This window comes from Lynx canadensis, chromosome D4 (assembly GCF_007474595.2).
Source record: "Lynx canadensis isolate LIC74 chromosome D4, mLynCan4.pri.v2, whole genome shotgun sequence".
Taxonomy (NCBI): Eukaryota; Metazoa; Chordata; class Mammalia; order Carnivora; family Felidae; genus Lynx; species Lynx canadensis.
Genome location: NC_044315.2, coordinates 30,690,717 through 30,699,957, shown reverse-complemented (window position 1 = coordinate 30,699,957; position 9,241 = coordinate 30,690,717). Strand labels below are relative to the sequence as shown.

Here is a 9,241-nt window from a genome sequence, read left to right as displayed (position 1 = left end):
ATTCTAAATATTTCTGTGGGGGCATTTTGGGATGAGGTTAACATTTAAACTGGTAGACTGAGGGGCGCCTGGGTGGCTCAGTTAGTTAAGCGTCCAACTTCAGTTCAGGTCATGATCACATGGTTCATGAGTTTGAGCCCCACTTGGGGCTCTGTGCTGACACCTCGGAGCCTGGAGCCTGCTTCGAATTCTGTATCTCCCTCTCTCTCTCTGCCCCTCCCCTGCTCACACTCTGTCTCTCTCTCAAAAATAAATAAATATTAAAAAAAATTTTAAACTCATAGACTGAGTAAAGCAGATCACCTTCCATAATGAAGGTGGGCCTCATCCTATAAATGAAGGTCTGAATAAAAAAGACTGACCTCTCCTGATCAAGAGGGAATTCTGCAACATCAGCTTCTTTCTGTGTCACCAGCCTGATAGCCTTCATACTTGAACACCACTTTGACTCTTTCCTGGGTATTTAGCATAATGGCCTTTGGACTTAGACTGTAGTGTTGGCTTTTCTCTGGGTCTGCAGATTTTAGACTTGCCAGCTTCCATAAACATGTGAGCCAATTCCTTAAAATAAATATCTATATGCATATACATCCTGTTGATTCTATTTCTTTGGAGTACCCTAATACACCCCCTCAGATCATTTTGTACCACTCTGCACACACACATCAATTTCAACCAGCTTTCACTTCCAAATGCCTGCACCAGTGGTTCTTGTTTGGAGAACCATCCTTGCTTGGCCAATTAGAATGGCTTTGCCTGTATGTGCAGAGAGTTAAATGTGTCTGTGCCTTTTCCCTTAACCAGTGAAAATCATGAATGAGAGAGTGCAAGTCCATCTCCCATCCTTCTGGTCGAGACAACTCTGGTATATAATTTATACTCCAGAACTCCCCTATGGGATCAGGCTGAAACAGTCCTCTGCAGATGTCCCTAATATTGCATCTTCCTTGGCTCTCATCTTTTCCCTATCTCACTTCCCAACTTCTTTATCAGTTCCCCTGTAATATGTCCTATACCCAGTCCCAATGTGGTGGCATGTAGGTTTTTCCCACACTTTGAACAATTCTGTAACACCAGGTGAGTATCCTATAATTCAAATAAATTCTGACATTATCTACCTAAAATAGCATCAGATACCACAGATTAAGGAATCAGACCCACAAGACTTCTCTCCATTTCAGATACCAATCGTAAGCCCAGGTTGTTACCTGTGCTTCTGACCAACTGGCTACAGGTTGGAAGTTCCTACAAACCCCACGCCCACCCTGCCTTGGACTTCAGATGCCAATTGCAAGTCCAGGTCTTACCTGTACTTCTGACTGACTAGATATAAATCAGAGATTCCCATGACCCCCTCCTTGGGTTCAATTAATTTGTTACAGAGGCTCACAGAATTCAGGAAACTTTTACTCACTAAATTACTGATTTATTACAAAGGATATTAAAGGGTAAAAACAACAGCCAGATGAAGAGATACATAGAGTGAAGTCCCAAACAAATGAACTTATGTCCTTCTGGAGTTTGGGGCCTGCATGTTGGCATATGGAAGCATTCTGGTTCCCTAAACTGGAAGCTCTCTGAACTTCCTCCTTTTGGGCTTTTCTGGAGGCTTCATTACATAGACATGATTAATGCAATTATTGGTCACTGGTGATTGATTGAACCTCCAGCCTCTCTCCCCTCTGTGAAAATCAGGAGGTGGGACTGAAAGTTCCAAACCTCTATTCATGGTTGGTTCCCCTGGCAACTAGCCCCCATCTGCAGGTGCTTTCCAAAAGTCATCTTATTAACATAATCTTATTTGTGATGGACAGGAGCTTGTTATGAATAACAAGACATCCATTACACCTTTCTGGCTCTGAAGTGATTTCAGGAACTGAGGACAAGAGGACAAATATTATAACAAAAGATGTTTCCAGTTTTCTTATTGCTCAGAAAATACCAAGGGTTTTTGGGGAGCTGTGAGTTGTAAGCCAAGAACCATAGATGAAAACATATCTTAGATAAATTTGGTCATCTAAATGATGAAATAAATATTTCTTATAAATCACAATATTGCACCCTGAGAACACTTTCTTTTTTTTTAATTGTTTTTTAATATGAAATTTACTGTGAAATTGGTTTCCATGCAACACCCAGTGCTCATCCCAACAGGTGCCCTCCTCAATGCCCATCACCCACTTTCCCCTCCCTCCCACCCCCCACCAACCCTCAGTTTATTCTCAGCTTTTAAGAGTCTCTTATGTTTTGGCTCCCTAACTTTTTTTTTCCTTCCCCTCCCCCATGGTCTTCTGTTAAGTTTCTCAGGATCCACATAAGAGTGAAAACATATGGTATCTGTCTTTCTCTGTATGACTTATTTCACTTAGCATAATACGCTCCAGTTCCATCCACATTGCTACAAAAGGCCATATTTCATTCTTTCTCATTGCCAAGTAGTATTCCATCCTGTATATAAACCACAATTTCTTTATCCATTCATCAGTTGATGGACATTTAGGCTCTTTCCATAATTTAGCTATTGTTGAAAGTGCTGCTATAAACATTGGGGGACAAGTGCCCCTATGCATCAGCACTCCTGTATCCCTTGGGTAAATTCCTAGCAGTGCTATTGCTGGGTCATAGGGTAGATCTATTTCTAATTTTCTGAGGAACCCCCACACTGTTTTCCAGAGCGGCTACACCAGTTTGTATTCCCCCAACAGTGCAAGAGGGATTCCATTTCTCCACATCCTGTCCAGCATCTATAGTCTCCTGATTTGTTCATTTTAGCCCCTCTGACTGGCATGAGGTGATATCTCAGTGTGGTTTTGATTTGTATTTCCCTGATGAGGAGTGACGTTGGGCATCTTTTCATGTGCCTATTGGCCATCTGGATGTCTTCTTTAGAGAAGTGTCTATTCATGTCTTCTGCCCATTTCTTCACCAGATTATTTGTTTTTTGGGTGTGGAGTTTGGTGAGTTCTTTGTAGATTTTGGATACTAGCCCTTTGTCTGATATGTCATTTGCAATATCTTTTCCCATTCCATCAGTTGCCTTTTAGTTTTGTTGTTTCCTTTGCAGTGCAGAAGCTTTTTATCTGCATGAGATCCCAATAGTTCATTTTTGGTTTTAATTCCCTTGCCTTTGGGGATGTGTCAAGTAAGAAATTGCTGCAGCTGAGGTCAGAGAGGTTTTTTCCTGCTTTCTCCTCTAGGGTTTTGATGGTTTCCTGTCTCACATTCAGGTCCTTTATCCATTTTGAGTTTATTTTTGTAAATGGTGTGAGAAAGTGGTCTTGTTTCATCCTTCTGCATGTTGCTGTCCAGTTCTCCCAGCACCATTTGTTAAAGGGACTTTTTTCCACTGGATATTCTTTCCTGCTTTGTCAAAGATTAGTTGGCCATACTTTTGTGGGCCCAATTCTGGAGTCTATATTCCATTGGTCTATGTGTCTGTTTTTGTGCCAATACCATGCTGTCTTGATGATTACAGCTTTGTAGCAGAGGATAAAGTCTGGGATTGTGATGCCTCCCGCTTTGGTCTTCTTCTTGAATATTACTTTGGCTATTCAGGGTCTTTTGTGGTTCCATACAAATTTTAGGATTGCTTGTTCTAGCTTTGAGAATGCTAGTGCAATTTTGATTGGGATTGCACAGATTGTGTAGATTGCTTTGGGTAGTATTGACATTTTAACAATATTTTTTCTTCCAATCCAGGAGCACAGAATGTTTTTCCATTTCTTTGTATCTTCTTCAATTTCCTTCATAAGCTTTCTATAGTTTTCAGCATACAGATCTTTCATATCTTTGGTTAGGTTTATTCCTAGGTATTTTATGATTCTTAGTGCAATTGTGAATGGGATCAGTTTCTTTATTTGTCTTTCTGTTGCTTCATTATTAGTGTATAAGAATGAAACTGATTTCTGTACATTGATTTTGTATCCTGCAACTTTGCTGAATTCATGTATCAGTTCTAGCAGACTTTCGGTGGAGTCTGTCGGGTTTTCCATGTATAATATCATGTCATCTGCAAAAAGTGAAAGCTTGACTTCATCTTTGCCAATTCTGATGCCTTTGATTTCCTTTTGTTGTCTGATTGCTGATGCTAGAACTTCCAACACTATGTTAAACAACAGCAGTGAGAGTGGACATCCCTGTCATGTTCCTGATCTCAGGGGGAAAGTTCTCAGTTTTCCCCATTGAGGATGATATTAGCTGTGGGCTTTTCATAAATGGCTTTTATGATATTTACATATGTTCCTTCTTTCTGGGAACACTTTCTTAAGTGATTTTCAAAATAATCCTCAACTCAGGGTTTTTTCTAGGGAATCTGCATACACACACATACACACACACACACACACACACACACACACACACGACTTATCTACTTATGTGTGCAAAAAAAATGTGTGAAAAGAAATACACCAAAGTAGCAAAAATTATTACTTCTGTGGAATGAATTGGGAGAGGAAGTGGATAGGGTGAGGACTTACTTTTTCTATTACACATTTATATTTTTTAATTATTTTATTGCAGTGAGCATGAATTAAGTTTGAAATGTAAAAAATAAATTCAAGGGGCGCCTGGGTGGCGTATTCGGTTAAGCGTCCGACTTCAGCCAGGTCACGATCTCGCGGTCCGTGAGTTCGAGCCCCGCGTCAGGCTCTGGGCTGATGGCTCAGAGCCTGGAGCCTGCTTCCGATTCTGTGTCTCCCTCTCTCTCTGCCCCTCCCCTGCTCATGCTCTGTCTCTCTCTGTCCCAAAAATAAATAAACGTTGAAAAAAAATTTTTTTTTTAAATAAAAATAAAATAAAAAAAAAATAAATTCAAGATAGGGAACAGTGGGTGGAACATATACTCCCACTCCCCCAACTATCCACAGGAATGCACCTAAAACAGTTTCTGGCACAAAATAAATGCCAAGAGATGTTTGTTAAATGAAGAAAGGAAAAACAAAAAGAAATAGTGAGGAACTCTGTCTACAAGGCCTAACTCCAACACTGCAGGAGCTTGTGTTTTCCTTCTCCTTGTTTTTCTGTTTCTTCCTTTTTATTTTTTTAATGTTTTTATTTATTTTTGAGAGACAGAGAGAGACAGAGCACAAGTGGGGGAGGGTCAGAGAGAAAGGGAGACACAGATTCTGAATCAGGCTCCAGGCTCTGAGTGGTCAGCACAGAGCCCGACATGGGGCTCAAACACATGAACTGTGAGATCATGACCTGAGCTGAAGCCGGATGCTTATGCAACTGAGCCACCCAGGCACCCGAATCCATTTCTTCCTTTTTAAAAAAGTTGTGTAGAATAGCAAAGGACTTTGAAAATGCCATTGTTCTGGTAGTATTAAGAACCACACAAGTACAAAATAAGTGCAGCAATTAGCAAACTATTATCCACTTGCATAACAGGGTACTGGAGATTTATGAGGATGAAAAAGAAAGCCAGATGAGGCAGGGAACTAACCCAAAAGAAAGATAAAACAAGGGGGCCTTAGAAGAAAAGCAAGGTCCCTAGGCTGAGAAGAACATTTAGCTTAGGGATTCTAGGCTGCCATTCTCTCCTTTCTCATCCAGATCTGGCCATTTAATTCAACTGAATAAATTTACTGAAAAGTGATCAGGCCCATGTTGCTTCCTTTTGCTACTGTTCTAAGCCCATCACATTTAGTATGGATAAGATTCAGAAAGGAAAACAGGAATAGAGAACAAAAGAGCAAGAAATTGTTGGTATGCCTGTCCCAAAAAACTGCCTGAACAAAATGGTTCCCTAATGACAAGCTCTCCATCAAGATAAATAAACTAGTGCTCACGTCACCAGCACATATACTAAAATTGGAACAATACAGAGAATTAGCATGGACCCTGCAAAAGGATGACAAGCACATGTGTGAAACATTCCATATTTTTGTATTTGAAAGTTGCCAACAGAGTACATCTTCATAAGTTTCATCACAAGAAAAAATAATTTTCGTAACTATATATGGTGATGGACGTTAACAAGATTACTGTGGCAATCGCTGTGCAATACATACAAATATCTAACCATTATGTTGTACATTTGAAACTAACAATGCTATATGTCAATTATATCTCAATAAAAAATGATAAACCAAAGGACACAAAAAAAGCTTTGAAAATGAGGTCGCAAATGATCACTGCTATGTTTCCTGCCTTATATCTGAAATTCCCCAGTGAAATGCCTTCTTAAATTAATCTGTTCATCAGCTGTACCTCAAACTCAATATGTCCTAAAGTGAACTCCCCACACCAGGCCGGAAAACCTTCTCCAGCCCTCTTGTGTTTTTTCTGTCAATGAAGAAACCAAACCCACAGCTGCCCAAAGGGAATTCTGAGCATTCAGAATTTGTTTTTGACATCTCTCTTCCTTACTTCCTACATCAATCAATTGCTAAGTCCTATGTATTCTATTTCCCAAAATATCTGGCAGTAATATTAGGAACCACAAATGTACAAAATAAATGCAGCGTCTATCTACCTCTCTCTATTCCCAGTGCTGCTTCAGGCCACCAACACCTCTTCCCAAGATGAAGTCAACAGCCTAAGGGTTCTCCCTGTCTTTTCTAATCCATTCTGATCCACAGCAATTATCTCCCTAAAACACATATCAAGTCACTCTCCAGCTTAAAATTATTCGATGATTTTTATGATAAAGTCCAAACTCCTCAACTTTTTTAAGGCTACAGTGATGGCTATGTCCCTCCCCAGCCTCATTCATCCCTTACTTCACCTCTACACAGTTTACTGAACTTCCCATTCTTTGAACTCAGAGAACGTTCTGCCTAAAATACCTTTTCCTTCCTTTATTCTTTTGGCTCTCTCTGATACACCCTCCGTGTCCCAGCTCCGTTGTCATTTGCACAGCTCAGGTAAGCCGATTTGTGACACCCAGAATTCTGTGGTTAGGGCGATTTGTGTCTTCTGAGAAAGCAGTCCTGGAAAAGGCCCAAGAAACTCCTGTTGCGGGCAAGTTAAAACGCCGGAGATCCTGGCGCGCTCACCTGTCGCTATGCAAGAATTTGGGTCCTTCAGATCCACCTTAGGCAGGGACAGGGCACCGCATTACCGGGAGACTAGAACCGGTAGGCCGAAAGCTTGGTTCCGTGTGAGACCCCGCCTCTTACCCTGCGTCGGGGGTGGGAGGGAGCGGGAGTAGGCAGGCAGTGAGTGGTCCGGGGCGGAGTGCGCCTGCTCAGTGGCGTCCAGTGGTAGGACGTCTGTAGGTTTACTCTCTGGTGTAGACGCGGAAAGTTTCTGGCTGCAACGAGAACGTAGCTCACGTGAGTCAGAGGCACAGGGGCTGGGGGGGAAGGGGGGGAGGGGCCCTTCAGAGCATCCAGATCCTTTAACTCTACCTGTCGCGGCTTTGAGCCCTTTGCAGCTCGGCCTTTGCTAGGAGACGGATATCTTCCAGTCTGTTAAATTGCTATTTATAAAATGCACTGGAAAGTTAGAAGAAATTGGGCGTCATTTAAAAAAGATTATTAGTGCTTAGTAAAGCACTAATTGAACATTTGTTATTGTCAGTGAAGCAGTCTAGGAATTACTCCGTTCCTAAGTAATTTTACACAGAATTCTAAAGAATTGTGGGAGATAATTTTATCTGAGCCACAAAGAGCTTCCACCAGATGAGGACTGGTGAGAATTGCAACATTAAATCCAACTCGAAACGATCTCTTTGTAGGAAGAAACTAATATGAAAATCGTGGGTATACTTAATGGTAGTAATTTTAATTTCCTTTTTCATCTACTCATTGATAATCTTGTCAGAAATGGGCACCAGTTACCATGTCTTCTGTGTAGCCATGTATGTCAGGTTCTAGGAGAAATCAAAGACAATTGTCCCTGCCCTTTGGAAGTCTGCACACTCTTAGGTGTTTTGGAGTCATCAAAACAAAATTAGTGCATTCCAGTCCTCTCTCCTGAGAGTGGCACTTCGGGAGGCGCCATCTAGTTCTGGATAAACATTGGCGGATAATTGCCTTGAGTTAGTCCTTGTGAAAAAGAGTATTATAACGAATCAGTGTTTAGCATGTGTGAGTGTAGCATGGATCTGAGTCTGCACTGTTCTAACTAAAGGGTCCCTTGTTCCTAACTTCTCTAGATAAGAATTTAAGCCATTATATCAAAGTTTACCTTAGATGAACTTTAGGAAAGGTGAGAGAGGTGATTTTTTTCTAGTGTATGACTGCAAGAGCTTTTCTGAAGAGTTTCTGTATCAGAAATTAGCAGGGATGCTTGTTAAAAATGCAGAATCTGGGTGCCCCACCTCAAACCCACTAAGTCACATTCTCTGATGGCTTATGGCCCAACAACTCTGTAAAATGCACATCGGTACTTGCATTTTTACAAAGCATCTACTCCGTTATAGAAAGCATCCATACTCTGTATCTTGTCCTGTTAGCCTCTGGTTTATTCTTCCCTCTCAAACATTACCTTATTCCACTCGCCTCCATGTCTGCTAAGCTGCAGCCACACTAGTCCCTTTCAATTCTTTGACCCCCACCCCAGCTGCAGGACCCTGGCTCTTCCATGTAGAAGCCTCTATCTGGAAAGCCACTTTCCATTTTAAACAAGGTAATAAACAAGGTAAATAAATTTGAGACTCTAGTCTCAAATGCCATACCTTGGAAATCCTTCCCTAATCAACTGATCTGAAGCAAGCTTCTCTCTGCATTCTATTAGTTTCCTTGTTGGCACTTATCAGTATTTGTAATTAGTTACATGTTTGTTTATTTGTGCATTGCTTTTCTGCCTCATGTAAATCCATGAGGACAAAGGTGATGTGTGTTTTGTTCACTCTTTTATATCCAGTACTTGTCCTTGTAGGGGCCAAGGGCAAGTAGCCCCAAGATGGGCTACTTTGGCATGAATGTTATTTTGAGTTAAAAGTAATCAAAACTCAGCAGATTCAGGAAAAGTTCTTTACCTCCACCTTAACTGCCTGATTGTACCAGGAAAAGAGCTATTAAAGGAGATTCCTCTTTGCTTAAGAAACTTATCTATATAATAGGGCAACCTTTGTTTTCCAGACATCTCCTTTCACCTTACTACTAGTGGTCTTTCTCTCCTTTGTGTCCTGAGACTCTTACCCTTCTCCTTGGCTCATGTAAGTATCACGTTGCCTGTCTTTGGAATTTACATGTCTGTGTGAATTCCCGATAGGTATGCTTCCAAATTTGATTTTCTCCTGTTAATCTGTCTCATGTCAATTTGATTGTTAGTCCAGCTAGAGGGACCT

At 41.1% G+C, this 9,241-nt stretch overlaps 1 long non-coding RNA gene and 1 other non-coding gene across 2 annotated transcripts in view; both read left to right on the top strand.

Moving 5' to 3' along the window:
* Positions 1 to 5,784: 5,784 nt before the first annotated feature.
* LOC115500238 lies at positions 5,785 to 5,889 on the top strand. Its single transcript, XR_003964474.1, has one exon. It is a non-coding gene; the product is annotated as a U6 spliceosomal RNA (small nuclear RNA).
* A 1,332-nt stretch (positions 5,890 to 7,221) lies between these two features.
* LOC116738440 overlaps positions 7,222 to 9,241 on the top strand; it is a 48,369-nt gene continuing 46,349 nt past the window's right edge. The window contains exon 1 of the long non-coding RNA XR_004344391.1: positions 7,222 to 7,280. This is a non-coding gene — a long non-coding RNA (uncharacterized LOC116738440). The remainder of the gene's footprint in view (positions 7,281 to 9,241) is intronic.